This window comes from Plodia interpunctella, chromosome 26 (assembly GCF_027563975.2).
Source record: "Plodia interpunctella isolate USDA-ARS_2022_Savannah chromosome 26, ilPloInte3.2, whole genome shotgun sequence".
Lineage (NCBI taxonomy): Eukaryota > Metazoa > Arthropoda > Insecta > Lepidoptera > Pyralidae > Plodia > Plodia interpunctella.
Window position 1 is genome coordinate 2,442,389 of NC_071319.1, and position 17,026 is coordinate 2,459,414.

At 34.9% G+C, this 17,026-nt stretch overlaps 1 protein-coding gene across 6 annotated transcripts in view; it reads left to right on the plus strand.

The window, feature by feature from the left end:
• Positions 1-17,026, plus strand: part of SPR (Sex peptide receptor) — a 168,145-nt gene that overhangs the window by 115,979 nt on the left and 35,140 nt on the right. For all 6 annotated transcript variants that reach the window (XM_064436852.1, XM_053764904.2, XM_053764903.2 and 3 more), the window contains one exon: positions 1,630-1,662. The gene's annotated coding sequence lies outside the window, so the exon portion shown is untranslated. The remainder of the gene's footprint in view (positions 1-1,629; positions 1,663-17,026) is intronic.

A 17,026-nucleotide genomic window follows, 5' to 3' on the forward strand; every position in this document is an offset into this window, starting at 1 on the left:
AAAATACGAATCTTAAAATTTTAAAGATTTAGCTGTGGTTTTACAATCGAGCGAATAATAATGTTGTCAAAAAATTCATATTTAAACATTGTGGCTTGTGATTCTCGTCCCAGAAGTGAATCCATATACTTCTGTAGATTGACAACCTCGGTGGCGCAGTTTTAAAGTGCTTACCTCTGAACCGAGAGGTCCCGGGTTCGATCCCCGGTGGGGTCATGATGAAAAATGATCTTCTAATTGGCTCAGGTCTTGGATGTTTATCTATATATGTATTTGTTATAAAATATAGTATCGTTGAGTTAGTATCCCATAACACAAGTCTCGAACTTACTTTAAGGCTAGCTCGATCTGTGTGATTTGTAAAAAAAAAAATTGCGAGTTCAATCAGAAACGCGTGAGGATCATTAAGAAAGACGAAAATTATCATAAATACCATCTCTCACTCAAAGTGCCAGACATTTGTGCATAGGAATTGGCGCTCGCGACTTCTCTAGTTGGTTTAATACCCAACAGCACCGTGTGATTCTATTGCGAGCTCGTCGACAATCCTAAATGGGTTTAAAGTTTGGAGTTCGGTGCTTGTAAAACGTTAAAATTGTCTTCTGTTCGTCGTTTTCTTTGAATCTTAAAACATTCTTATCCGAAATATATTTTTGTTTTGTTATAAGATAAGCTACTAGAAGCGCCCTGGGCCTTAGCATTTCGTGATAAAAAATGTCTTTTTATTTATGTAACAATTTATGTACACAGAGATAAAAGAAAGCGGGTGCTTATTTCAAATTAAATCTTTTCCAGAGAGTTAGAGAGAGAGAAAAATATAATAAAAAGAAAAGGAAATTAACTTAAATAAAATATACTACATAAAACATAAATGTATATACTTTTTCTGGTTACCACCCGTGTACCAACTTCCATCGAAATCCATATAGTAAATTTATCATGATTAAGACATTCTCACCAGTGAAAATCCTCACATATTTTTACATATGCGGGCGACTGGTCGAATAACCATAGACGAGTCATGAAATCTTTTTTTTGCGAACTTTTTTTTTATTTAGTTTCACCTGTACCGATGTCTTTAGGTGACAAATCTCGCAAGTAAACGTAAGCTTGTCCTACATAGTTGAAATAACCCACATCGTGTCAGCTTCTATGACAAATGTATTTGTTAGACAAATCAAAAAACCCCCGACTTTCAATATTCATTTCGCTGCAACTTTTGAACGGCTGAACTGATTCCGTCAGGGGTTAAAATGCACTGTTATGATAAGCATGACCTGTTAGTATATATAATAAACCCAGTTCTTAAGTATAATGTTTTGTTTTGTGCAATGTAATGGCTGTAACCTGTTTTGCACACCTTATGAAATAAATAAATAGTGCACCCAGGAATCGCAATAAAAGAAATCCAACTTAGTTTACTGATTTTATATCTCTGATGCAATTAAAACTTGTGGAAAATTTTACGTTAAAAAAAACTTGTCAGTGTTCTTTTTTTTTTTAAGTGGAGACGTCTTCATAGCCGTGAATACGCAACACTCTCAGATGAGAGAGAGAGAGAGAGAGAGAGAGAGAGGTAATAAATCAATATTTTCTAGAAAATCTATATCCATTTCTCTATTGTTTCAGATGTCCTGACTCAAACCCTGTAATTCTTTGAAGGTATGTATGTATCTAACATTTACAGTCTCAAACTGAAAAAAAAAATTATGCGATGAGAACATTTTTTTAAATTCTATTACATACTCAAGTAATTAAATTTTATATTTTTATGACGACCTATGTCATAAAAATTTAAATGATACATGATAAAATATTAACATGAACAACTTTTTATCATTCTCTTATATTGACATTAAATTATTTTTCAAATAAAAAATGCACATTTTATAATTGAAAAAGAATTATTGTCAATAATGACGATTTGTTTTTCAATTCATTTATTGAAGCACATAAAGAATTGAAATAGACTTGAAAAAGAATTAATGTCAAATAAAGAAATCAAAAATATTTTACTATGTAACTCATTTGCCACGCCTTTCATAAAGATATCTTACGCCATTTTGAATATAACAATCTTGTTATTTGTTTCTACCACCACACCGATTGCAATTTACGAGGATTCAAACAAAATATATTATTAAAATCACATTTTCAATCGATATAACAAATACATACTTTTAAAATATTTTTTTTTCTTTTTATTAAAGGGTATTTTTCCTGTGGCCAACATTTTTAAAACTTCCAAATACACAGGGGCGATATTTCTCGAAACGATAGCAAACAAAATTGAACATTACACCATTCTCCGCAAAGTCTTATTTAGTTTGGCAAATTGAAACTTGCCAGAGCCCGTAAAGAAGTAGGATTATCATTTTCATCATGAGTAGGTTTTAGTACTCTGTCTAGGCGGGGCGTACTATGTATTCTGTCCCTCGTGTGGCCCATATGTGTATGAGTAGTGAATATAAACTCGACTCGGCCCCAGAAGCCTATATCGGCGCAAAACACTGAATGTATGGAGCTACAGTCTTTTTTTTTTACTTTTGCTTTTTGGATGTTTCTCTGAGCGCTTCGAACTCTGCGGCCGCGCTGTTTTTACAATAATTCAAATGTCAACAAAGACAAGAATTAGCTTTACTATCTGACTTTAAAATAATTAATCTGTACTGTAATGTCAATTTTATGAACGACTAGCGTCTTCGCTCGGATAAAACCATAATAAAAAGTCTAAGCCTATGTCACTCCAGATGATTTTACCTATCTCTGTGCAAAATTTCAATTTCAAAATCGGCCCAGTAGTTTTTGAGTTTATCCATTACAAAAAAAAATACAAATCTTATCTCTAATAGTTGGATTAATTTTGGAAATGATTCTTTCCTGGAGCCCCTTAATTAGGCCCATAGTGAGACCATGTACGGCTTGTGGTTCCGCCCTAGAATAGGACCACTCTATAGAGTGGTCCTATGGGCCACATGGTCTCGATATGGGCCTAATTAAGGGGCTCCAGAAAAGAATCATTTGAAGAAAGAACACACCAAGAAACCACAGGAAGATATATCTTCCTGTGGTTATCTTCAACAAAGAGATGTGTCCCTTAGTTGACTCTTACTACTACTCTTGCTACTGATGTCTGTTGTCTACCAAGACTATGTCTAGCCTTTGTAGCCAATAGACATCAGTAGCATTCCCAAAAAGTGTTACGCCGGCAGGTCAAAGCCACCTGCTGATAATCACAGCCAAAATTAAAATTTTGTTTTTTACGCTTGTCATTTTACAATCGGAGCAAGGAAATTAGTTCTCGCGGTATCTCGCTCGAAACGCACCTTTTAATTCCATCGAGGAATAATTGCACGAAAAAAAAAAGTACTCCAAAACAATTTCTCGAATTAATCTAAGACATAACACATAAATCATCAATATATATAAAACTCTTACGTTCGTTACTAAGTGACTGACTGACTGACAGACAACGTACAGCTGAAACTACTGGGCGTAGGAAGCTGAAATTTGGCGTGTCGGTTCTGGGGAGTGTAGGTGAGCAATAAGAGAGGATTTTTGGAATTTCTACGCCGAAGGGGTGAAAGTGGTGAAAAACTTTTATATGAAAGTTCTACACCATTGAAGTTAGTGACTTGAAAATTTGGATTTCAGTTGTTTAACATACATACTCCTTGTAGTAAATTAAACCCGTGGTAGATATTTGTAAAATAAGTAAGACGAAAAAGCGTTGTTGCGTTCATTAAAAAAGGCGCGATATTACCAAATTCGACGCGAGCAAAGACGCGGGTAAAAGCTAGTAAACTTATATAATAGAAGGTAACAGAAACGAGGTTTCGTTACAAACCTTAACTTCTGTAGTTACGTCGTTCTATGAAATAGTATCACGTCAAATTTAACTGAATAAGTTATAAAAGCGCGGGAAAGTTCCCGTTCGTTTCAGAATAGCTAAGCGCGCTTCAACGATAGTTCAAAATGTGTACAGTCTGCTACAATGAACCTGCAATTATACTTAATACCATAAATCGTTCACGCTTATCAGATATATATTTATATGTGCCCGTCCAGATCAAAAGGGACCTTATGGCGCCCGGCACTTACGCCATTATTGCCGTTGTTTTGTATTCGAACAGCGGCAATAAAGACCTAAGTGCCAGCCGCCATAAGGTCCCTTTTGATTTAAACGGCCACGAACACATAACTACTATTAACCGAACTTAGCACGAGCCTTTTAAATTTGATGTTGCTGACGTTTCAACGACGTTGCAGTCGCCGTGGTCGCAGCCAGACTGAAGTATATGCGGTTAGAAGTTGCAGTGGTAGTCATGTGTTCAAAACGCGAAAGTTTATAAAACACTATGTTTATGTGTACCAAATTGTCACGGGTGTACCAAATTTTATAAAAAATAGTATAGAATACAACCTATAATACGTAAGGTACTGTTTATCTCGAAATTCCCACAGGAGCATAGCACCGGGACGCAACTAGTTATTCATAAAGAAAAATGCGCATGTTTTACATATACATACAATTAAATACTTTAAAATATTAAGTAACCTAACACGAACGTGTTACAATGTCCAAAATTTATAATAAAAAAAAAACAGAAATATTTAACAGCCTTTTGACGACTGCCAGAAAAAGAGCATCATATTTTTTCTCTAGTTTCATCATGTAAGAAAAACACAATTGCTTAGTCGATAAATTCTTGCCTATCTTTTTCTTATGCAAGAATTCGTCGTCAAATCAAAATTGCCATGAAAAACCACGTTGTGAATACATAATTAATTAGTCCACCTCAACATGGCTTCGAGGAATCCTTGCAAAGATATGAGAATAAAATTAATTTGGGAAGACACGATCCGAGTTCCAATACTGCGGGCAGATTCTTGTTTATTACCCGCCGATGCTAAAATAATTTATTGTGTTAGCGTACAAATGTAATGTCTATTGATAGTAGGTACATACCTACTATCAATAGACATTACAATGTCCAAATATTAATTATAGTATTGTCACATGACAGGGCCACTTTTTATCGCATAAACTATTTGTTCTTTGGCATAATTGATTTTTGGCATATGGGTAAATGTAATTATTAATTAACTTTTAGGTTGTGTTATATTAGGTTAGTTATGGTTCAAATTGTTATGCGTAAACCATTATACGTAAGAACGTTACCCTTAAAAATCATTACGCCATAGTACAACATGCTGTGTTACATTATAGCTCAAATTTTTATAGATGGAGACCCGTATGAGACGTTCCAAGCGTTCAGGTACCACTTGCGTGATATTGAGTTAAGGCTGTATTTAGATAGTTAAATAGTTGGGTGATCATATGGAATAAAAAAATAATTAACTTTATTCACATTTATTGGGAAAAAAAAATAAAGTTCACACTTCCAAAAATCATATTGTTGAGAAACGGACGTTGAAAGTTTAAACTGTAATAATAACTATAGTTCTAGTTACTAAACATACAATTGCAATTTTCTCACGTTGTGTACATGATTTATAAATGGTTTATTGTATGAAAACGTAGCCCTATGCCTATTGCATTAAAATTAATTAATATCGCAAAATAATAACGTTCCGCCATTTTTCATAAAATCTCAAATATCTCCGAAACTATAATCTGCCCAGTGGTACCTAATACAGTTATAGGCGCCGCAAATACCTGTAAAAAATCCTAAGTTAAGATCATTGTAACACTTGGTTGGCGAATAAATAACATGAAAACGAATAACGTAAGGGTCGGTTTCATCAGCCAATTTTGACTTTAACTTCGACCTGCACAGAGAAACGCAAAGTACGCCATTTTATCTGAACGACGGCGGCGCGCAGATTAAAGTCAACGACAAAGTTGACTGGTATAACCCACTCTAACACAGATAATTATTATACTGTCACTTCAAGCTTCATAACTGAAGAAAAGATGAATGCAGTATAGAACACGGAGCGATAGAAATAAACAATATAACAAAACTGCAGAGAAGTTTATACAAATGGTGTCTTGTCGTCCACAAAGTTCGGTATCCTAGTTCTAGGAAACCAAACGGACCATAGTGTTGAAATAATGTAGACGCGTCCTATTTTTCTTTCCAAGAAACTACCTACGAGTGTTGTAAAACACAAAGTTTTACTGAAAACAAGTGTATCCCTGAAGGGGACTTCACTCCAAATAAAAGGCAAGGCTGTATTTTTGAATTATCTCAGTCGTCGTCCATCTTGGTCCGCGTCTCGTCCAGCACTCCGTCCTTACTTGATTGTCCCTTTTTTCTACAGTCTGACACTGTCGGGTTTATTTATAAAAAGTCAGTCAAGGTCTATAAGCAAAAAAAATATCTAATATCAAAATAAGCTTTATAGCATTTTCTTTTAAATGAAGCATTAAAAGAAAATGGTAGAAAGATCTGGCTTTAAATTCACTATTAAATTTTGGTTCGCTTAAAATTTTCACAAGTAAAATTTAAAGTACAAAGGACAGCGTGGATTTGCATTTCATTGCAATTGCAATCACTGGACACCTACGAGGAAACTGAAAATTTAATGATATCTGCTTTGTAGTAATAATATTATATATCGAAGCCGTTGTAGTTAACTTGCACTGTAACACATTACGCTACACTCCACCTTCTACTTAGTATGTTAGTTTTAGATTTTTCTAATTTTTCTATTTAATATAGATAAGTTTTTTTTATATATTGGGAGAAACCTGGTGACCCGTAACACAGGATCCTCAGGACAATTGTCTACTATCTACTAGTCGTATGTACTACATACACTGTATACTCTATCAATTTTGTGTAAATTATTGTGGAGAAAAATAAATAAACTATTAATATTATTGCTTACTATCGAGTGAATCGCAGCTAACCAATAATAACATTGCAGTGTGGTTGTCGTTGCGTTATATAATGGCGCAATGTGATTGGTTCGCTGCGTCTTACTTCGAATCGACTCGATGGTGAGATGTCAATAGCACACCCGCACGAGCCTTCAGAGGGCAGTGTGGATTCGCATTTCACTGCTCACTTTCGAGTGGATTCGCTGTGAGTCGCAGCTAACCAATCACAATGCAGCATTGTTCTCGTCGCATCACAATAGCGCACTGTGATTGATCGACACGTATAGTGAGAATAGAAGGCGAACCCGCACTTCACCGCAGTATCACGCCTATATCCTTTTCGGGGTAGACAGCTTAAAAGTTGACAAAACTTAATAAAAACTGAAAATTGGTAAGTACATCGCGCAAAAGAGTTATAATTCATTCATACATTCATTCAGAAGCGGAGTGCCACCTCTATACTATATAAAGTCTGTTAGTTTAGCTAGCCAAGTTTCGCACAATAAAAGCAACCAGTTGCAAATTCACACAAACTTTTTGTTGATAAATTGTTCGTATCGCCTTCAGTATTTCAAAGTTTGCAACAAAAATGTTGCAGTTTAAGAACGAGGCGTTTGTGCACTATTGGCCGATGTTCAAATGGCCTTCTGTGTTGTTAAAGTGTAGTTTATGTGAGCACGATATCAAATATTTTCTTTTTTATTTTATTTCTTTGTTAGGCCTAGGACTATATGATCAGATGAACAGAAAAAAAAATCGACAAGAGATTGATGGAAACGACCAGAGACAGAGATAATGTGAAGAGATTGAGAAGGTGTTGAAATCATGAAATTAGTAGATACTCCGTCGAAGTACTTACTAAATTCATGTTTGAAATATAGAACGCACTCTATTCTGACAACGGAGAACTGTCAAACGTCAAGTCTTGCTTTTCCCGCCTTCTGCGGTTATCTTTCCGCGCTGCTCTGTATAGTTTTCTAGTAGTACCAGTTTTTGTCCAGCAATTGGACATGTTATAGCTAGATAAAAAAATATTCACACATTAACAAACATGTGACATTACAGAAAGCATATTTAGAGCTTAGTTCTAATGCTTACAAAAATGTCAAAATATCATGTCCGTGTTCCCCTTGAGTTCCCACGTCTGAAGCCGTTCCTGTGTACACCATCATTCAAAATTGAGTTGCAAGATTCCATCCATTCAAGAGTTATACTCGTATGTATGTCGCTATCTCACATAGCAACATACATACATAATTACATTGCAACTTAAATAAAATCTTTTAAAAAGTCGACGTCTCTACGGCTGAACCAGAAATGCGCTGAGATGAGAGAGAGATTACTTCTCTCACCCTCTAATCTCAGCGCATTCCTGGTTTCTTTCTCAGCCGCTAAGCGTCGGAGCGCAGGGTCCGCTTTCCTACATTTTCGTCTCCACTTCGCACGGTCGTCGGCATCCCAAGTTGTCAGACCATTGTCACGCATATCTTTGGTTTGCCTTCTGCCAGGGCCGGGCGGGAGCGGCATAGCCAGACATTTGTTCCTTACACAATTTGCCGGTCTACGCAAAACGTACCAGCGCAAGATGATACACATTTATTACATATGGGATTAATACATAAAATATAAACTATCCACAACTAAGGACTTTACGACAAACTTCTACGGTATACAGCACTCAGAGGAGCAATTTTTGAAGAAATAATAAAAAAACTTAATATAAACTTAGCTCTTAGTACTGCTAAGGGACCGTTCGATAAATTGTCTCGAGTGAACTTCACTTAAAAACCACTTAACTAGGACTTAATTTGTTGTGTTGAAACAAAAACGCTAACTCCTTAGATTCGTTTTTTGTATCGTTAATACGTTACTTACTCCGGTTACCCACTATCGCTGAACTCATTGCGTAAGTACAAACACATTGCGTAGTTAGTTTATCAGAGCTTTTATTTGCCGCAATGAAAAATCATCAATGTATATTGAAAAGCCAAAAGATTGTGATGACATATATAGCTGGCATTAGATCGTAATGTGGTTTGACTCGTTTTGTAAATATAATTTATATTATTATAGTGATTGATGTGTTTCATTGCGAGAAAATTTTATAATCTTCTCGCAATGAAACACATCAATCACATAACATACTGTAAATGCGACATCACAAATCCGAATGCAACCCCGAATACACGAATATTAAAGGAAAATAAAATCAGAAGTAGACCTTGATACAAAGGTCGTCTGTATGAGTACCTACCACACTCTCAAGAATTTATTAATTAACTAAGTATCTATTGTAAATTGTAAATTAATCACATCACTTTCTAATCATAGATTAACTACGTAACTCAATAGAACAGAGATTGCAATAGACACACAATATTGTATTGTAAACAAAATATTGTAGCCACAGCCACCTACTTATATTATACTAGATGTTGCCCGGGGCTTCGCTGCCGTGGGAATTTTGAGAAATAAAATATAACCTATAGCAATCTTGGATAATGTACCTTTCTAATGGTGAAAGAATTTTTAAAATCGGTTCGATAGTTTCGGATTTTACCCGCATCAAACATACAAACTCACAAACGCTTGTGATGTGTTTATAACTTTTTTTTGTGCCGAATTAAGCTTCGCTTTCTTTCTTTATCAGCCAAACATCAGTGCTTGCATTGTTGTGTTCCGGTTTGAAGGTTGAGAGAGGCGGTGTGATTACAGGGTACTGTGGCAAATGATCCTAGACCACATAGTGGGCAACGCGCGCGTGACACCCCTGGTATTGCAGGCGTTGATAGGCTGCGGTGACCACTTACCATCAGGTGGGCCGCATGCCTGATTTATTTTATTTATTCGATGAAAAGAAATATACGAGAATAACATTCGCAACATACTTCTAAAGGGAGAACATTCACATTCATTAGTCTAATGTTATTACTTAGGTACCATTATTATGCTCATAACTTAGAAATAGGTAAAGTACGCCGTAAAATGGAGAACAAGCCGTTAGTTGTTTTATAAGGTTGTTATTCCAATTATTAAAATATAAATTCCACTTGGGAGGGAAAACTTTATGTGCCTATAATTTTGTTAAGAGCATTTCTTTGGTGAAATCCTTGGCTGTTACTTACAGTCGTATGACGTCATTAAACTGCTTTTGCCCGCGGCCCGCTCGCGGGTGCGCAGTCATTACAATCCGTTAATTTTCTTGATGAAGGAATAGTGTCCAAAATCAATCATTCATAAATTTAACAATACTACAGTACAGAGTAATTAATGTAAAGTCATATAGTAAAATTCGTTCTTGTCTTAGTTAAAATTTGAAAATTTGTAATGACAGCTCGACCGCAGCGGTCGAAACGCTCTGCGAACCACCCTCGCGTTAATTTCCCACGGGAAAAGGGAAAAAAACGTACGCTTTTAATATTAATCTCACACGCATAAATTTAAAACGTCATGTCCCAAATTGAAAAATGATATTAACGGAAGGTTATGTAATTTGGTCGGGTAATGGGTCCACGGCATCATCAAAGAAAATGGAGAGGTTGTATTATTAATGTGTCTTAAATTTAATTCACTTCACCTCCTACTTATATTTATATGCTTACGTGCGAATTTTGTGCCAAATTAAGGATTTCCTTGTTTAGTGAAGGAGGACTTAAAACTACTTATCTAAAAAAAATATTTACTTTTTCCGTGTACTCAGTGTTTAAGAAAAAAAACTTGTAATCTATTACCACTGGCCTCTTACATAAAATATAACGTTGATGGTGAAAAAAAAAAGATATTTAATATTACATTCATAACCTGAGATCAACATTGTCAAATTGTTATTTTAAGTCTTGCTGTGAATTCATAATGATTATAAATATACTTTATGCTTGAAAACTTCATATATAAGTTGAAGAGTTAAATACCACGTTTCAACTTTTTATATTAATTTATTAGATACTTACATCTTGAAAGAAGTTTTTTTAAACTTTTTTCTTAACAAAAAAGATGTCATAGACAAATAAAATAATGTTTTAAATAAAATGTATCTCAATATATATTTTTTTAATTTACCCGCGAACACAATTTTCATTGCGGCCAAGATTAAACGAGTAGAGGAGTAATAGGTTCCAAGTTTAAAAACCGTGAAGCGCTCCATTAAGAGGGTAGTTGTGCAGTAAATAACTGTAAATAAGGTGAAAGCCGTTAGCCGTAATTTCTTGGCATTTTCTAACTTTTATAGTTAGAAAATGCCAAGAAATTACGCCCTGCGTTGCTAATATGGCGCTTATAATATAAAAGAGCATTTAGCGATTTATTCGTAACCTCGACAGCATTTTTAACGCACTTTCAGCTAGTATTTTGTTGATTGTATTATTGCTTTAACTTCATTCGCCCATATCATTGCAGAGTTAGTGTGTATAATCTAGATTGAATATACAGAGTCAATCCAAAAGAAATGGCGTCAAAAGAAAAATAAATCAAATAAAAGTCTAATTTAATAAACCAATATTATCGGACAAAATAACAAACAATTCAGACTAACTAATCATAAAGGACCCCGTTCTTATACCGCCATCTTGTGTAAATAATACGCTCACAAAATGGCGGCCTGAATTATCTCTGCACGGTTTTCCAACCCGATGAACTTAAGTGGTCATATCGGCGCACGATACAGCCTTTACGTCGGAACTACAGGAGAAATCGTTATTTAATATTTCTGTATTGATAAAAAACTCTTCGTTAAAAAGTATATATATACTTCCTTACATATTATAAAACAAAGTCTTCTACCGCGACTGTCTGTGTCGCGATAAACTCAAAAACTACTGCACGGATTTTCATGCGGTTTTCACCAATTGATAGAGTGATTCCTGAGAAGGTTTAAGAGTATAATTTATTATGTTTTTACCGACGGGACGGGCCGCTAGTACAGTATAAATGCGTATGCGTAGGTTGGTATGTCTGTAACTGTTTTACAAGTGAACCGCTGGGCTGATCTTGATGAAATCTGGAATAGGTATAGTCAATGTTCTGAGGTTAAATATAGTGTCGCAGGTAACAGGTTAGTCTTGTAAAATGAGTACCAGTGGTAATAAAATAGCATTGTCAAGTTATTTTTTATTTTGTGATTTGTTTATTTGATTATTTTATGACTTTGCGGATTCACCCCTATAAAAACGTCGACGAAACGTATAAAAAACCGTAAATAAAACTTAAAACACCTAAACTAAATTTAAATGAAAAATTACAAAAAGATAACAATCGATTGTCTGTGGTTTTTGACAGCCCCATTTTATCACCCATTCCATTCTACAAACTATACAAATACATTGTTTTTCTTTTTAATCTGGATTTAAAAATGAAACAGATGTCACTGGCAGGTTACTCCATTGTTGTTTTCAATATTATTTTAAATTCAGTTTTAGAATTTAACAATAGGTTTTAAACGTAAAAGGTCCTTTAGCATCTATATATTAAGTCGTGAACTTACTGTATTACAAAAAGATGTTACATAGAAGCGCTAAACAAAAACCGATATTAAACGACCATATACGTGCTTTCATGATGCTTACATAATATGTACCTACTCGCTATAAACATACCTATACAAAATGGCGCCCGAAGATACAAAAAGGTATGACGGATCGACGTGAAAACATCTATTATTTCCCGGCGTGTACGGTGAGAAAAAAGAAATATTACATTCTGTAGAATTCTATATATTTTCCTTGCAAGTGTCAAGAAACTTTTCCGATATTTACCGGAACGTATTACGTGTTGTAAATATTTCATTTGGAAAGGTGACAATCAATTTGATGGACAACGCAAAGTTTCAAAGAACTTTCGCTTTTCCCTGGGAGCAAAAAATTGTGTGCCAGGTAGTCATCCTCCCACGCAGGTTGTAAGAGTCGATTAAAGGAGTTCCTTCTCATAAGCTAGCAACCTTCACTCTCTCTCATCTCTGCATGTTGCCGGTTGCGTTCGGGGTTTTGAAGCCGCAAAGCCCGGGGTTAGCGTAAAAACTACCTTAAAAATTTAAAGATTCTGCTGTGATTTTATAACCGGCCGCCTGACTGACGTCAACCTTCCTTGGGGATGCTATTATTACCTATAAGCTGCCTAGGCTATGTGTTCCTTAATCGCCTCGTACGACATCCACGGGAGGATATGGAGTGGCGCTATTCTAGGGCGGGACCACACACAATCTAAGAACACAACCAATAAGTTTCCATGAAGATACGTAATAAAACCCTTGCTATTTTGATGGATGATACCATACATCGGGCGATGTATTTATGGTGGCAGGTATATGATATATACTTCCAGGTATATCATCATATATGTGCCATCTGCTTCTCCCGCACAGGTTGTAAAAGTCAATCTGAAGGGAATGGCTACAAATGGAAATCTCGAGCTAACATTATTTCGGATTTTCCATTAACCTGGCATTTCCATTAAAGGCTCTGTACGCCCCGTAAATAATAAAGACGTGATACTTTATTCCATATATGTGTTTACGTCATTGATAGATAAATACTATAACTATTTACTTAGATAACGATACAATATTTTTTAAAGCTTTTGTTGCCGTCAGAGATATTGCATTCAACACGAAACAAAAGAGTCCCTAGTCCCTACGTTGTTATAGTTCTTAGTTTTCTTTTATAGTTTTAAGTTTAAATTAATACATTTTTTGGTTTTTATTGTTAATTCCATTTTTTAAAGTACTTAGTTTAAATGTTATCCTAAAATAATTAATCCTTACAAATTATAAAACAAAATCCTCTGCCGTCTATTTGTTCGCGATAAACTCAAATAATACCGAACGGATTTTCACCAATAGATAGTGTGTTTCCTGAGGAAGTTTCAGGTGTATAATTTGTTATGTTCTACGGGCCGCTAGTATAACATGAAATAAATAGTTCTTCTTATATCTAGTTCCGAAAGTTATTTCTACCCTTACTACGCCTCACTATGTGAAATCGGTATTCTTTGCCATTTTGTACGAACCGATGTCACCTCCAACGTCACCTTCATTTTACCCACATCACCGACATTCTATCAATCTTTTCTTTTAGATACATACAGGATCACTACTTTACTTTTTACTTTATCCCTTACCCTCCTTTTTAACCTGGACTTGAGCATCTCGTAGGCCAATTCCACTAGATTTTTTTTTCTCGTTCTTCAATTTCAAATTCTTGTCTGCAATCGCTTACGACATATTCAAATTCAAATCATTTATTCGGAAATTAGACCTTCACAGGCACTTATTCACGTCAATTTTTATATTAAATAGTTAATTTCTCACAAGCTACTGGCATTTCGAAACGACCACTGCTGAGAAGAAATGCCGAAAGAAACTCATTTGAACAGTGTTGGTCCCTATCATGCCAGAAGGGCTTACCATTATTGTTTCTTACAATGTTTTTATCTAATAACATATAAAAGTACATAATGTACATAGTCAAAAAATATATTATGCGCTCCAACTATATAGTATAAAACAGGGTCGCTTCCCGTTGTCTGTCCCTATGTATGCTTTAGATCTTTCAAACTATTACATAAGATTTATGATGCAGTTTTTCAATTGATAATATGATTCCTGAGGCCGGTTGTAAAATCATAGCAGAATAATCAAAATTTTAAGGTTATTTTTACGATGATCCAGGGCTTCGCGGGGTTACAGCCTCTAATGCAACATGACGAGTTTAAGAGACGAGGGAACGACGGTAACCTTTTTTGATTAATATTAACGAAATCATTATTATCTAATGATTTTGTTAATATCAATCAAAATAGGTCACCGTCGTTCCCTAATCTTAGTTATACATGGAAACTCACAAAACTAAATACAATAATTCCATTTATGTGATTTATACCCTACAGATTGATGCTACCACGCTATCCTAACTAATATTATAATTTGTTACGTCTTCACGCTCTATCTATTCAACCAATCTTCTTGAAATTTTGCGTACATGTAGATTGAAGTATGAAGAAGGACATCGAGTATACTTTTCATCCCGGATAATAAGTGTTCCCGTGGAAAATATTCGCCTTGGGCAGAATTTCAAATTAATCCCTATACCCTATACTAGACCTCTCTCATTACTGCGAAGTAACTATTCTATGCTGACGAAGTCGCGGGTTAATAGATAGTAAATAATAAAATAAATATGGATTTATAAAATTGGCGTTCTGAAAATAAATTCTGTAACATCATCGGTTGGAATCAGATCTACATTACTGCCCATCTCATCTCATAAATATTCGCTATTCAGAGTATATTGCTTGCCAATTTTACAGCACTTTCCTTAGACCAACCCAACCGCATATTTTAAGATGTTTTCACACTGGGCGAGTTGATAAGCATGCAAGAAAATAACATACCTATTTTAATTTATTTATATACCTACTTTTTGAACATGTCCTTTATGTTAATACTTTTGGCTAATAAAAGAAAATTCGCAACAAAGATAATAGATGGCGCTGTGTGTATTTTAAATGCGCTATGGATATTTTCTTTCAACTATCCCAATCCCATTTTAATTTAATTTAATGAGGGCATTTAAGCCGACGAAGCCGCAGTCAATCTGCTGGTGATATCAACTTTTAATATCAAAAATCTAACATGAACACCGTAACATCGTTTGGTGTATTTTAAAGGAAATTTCTCGAGAGCTACTTAACGCCATCCATCATGACGGTGTCATGGCCGGTTCTAGCCATATTTTAAGTTACCTCACCGCTGTTTCCCTCTCGAGTTTACCGTAAATACATTTTAGAAAAGATTCTTTTGACTAAAATGTTTGAAGACGACATAGACATACTTTATGAAAGACAAATTGTAACTATTTATTTATTTATTGTATTATTTTATTATTATATATGTTATACGCACTAATATTTGTACGCCTGAGAGCAGGAAACAGAGTCTTGTATGGTATTTTTTTGACATATTATCTTACCTATTTACACAAATTAAAAAATAAAATTGATTGATTGATAGTTACTTGTTTGTTTTTAACGGACATTATTCAGTCAAGAATGGTTAAATTTTGGCAAAATTTGTTTAGCGATTTGTAACCACGAAAGTATAAACGGAAGTACTAGTAATTGAAAATATACACAACAAAATCCGTGACGTCACAATACTGAGCTGTCATGTCACACAAGCTCCATACAAAATTTTGTTTTTTTGACATTACAAAAAATTATCTGATTTGACTAGTTGGAGAATAGCCAATTAAGTAATATCATCATAAAAAAATAATTATGGAACAAGAATTGTTTTTTTTTTTAATTTGTAAACTTTGACGTTACGGTAGATGACATGTGTGCCAATGGGCTGACAACTCCGTGCAAAGTGAAGGAGAACATGGAGGAAAACTGACACAAGGCTCCGACGCCTTATAGTTGAGAAAACCGATTAATAGAAAGAGAAAAACAATGAAAGTAAAGCGGCAGTGATTACATTATTTTTTATTGTCGTTTTATCGATTAAGTTTTTCATTGTTTGTCATTAAGTTTTATTGTCGACATTGGTCTATTGGTTATAATGCCGGACTAGACAGAGGGACCCGGGTTCGATTCCCGATTAGGTCAAGATGGAAAATGATATTTTTCAGATTGACCGGGGTCTTGAATGTTTGTCTAAATATTTATACGTCATGAAATATAGTATCGTTGAGTTAGTATCCCATAAAACAGATCCCGAACCTATCTTGGGGCTAACTCAGTCTCTCTGATTTGCTTATGTCACTCCTGAAGGTTTCATCTATATCTGTGCCTAATTTCATGAAAATCGATCCAAACATTTTTGAGTTTATTCTTAAAAACAAAAAACAAAAATTATTTATTTTATCTTTATAATATTAGTATGGTTTATGAGTTTCCTAACATTTCGGTTGTGATCGTGTGATACACTTACGCCTTAGGTTGTTCCACGAGGCTTATTATATTCCTTACCGCGTAACAGACTTGAAATGCGAAATGTTTATCGAGACACGTAAATCTTTTACATTTTCTCCCCTTGCTGAGGAAAATATGAAAAGCCTTCTCCGTAAGGTTACAGTATGTTCTACCGTCACGTGTGTAGTAAGCTTTAACATTACCTGAATCTATACATAATGTGGTTTATGTCCCTTTCGTGTCTGTCTGTATGAACGCGATAAACTCAAAATC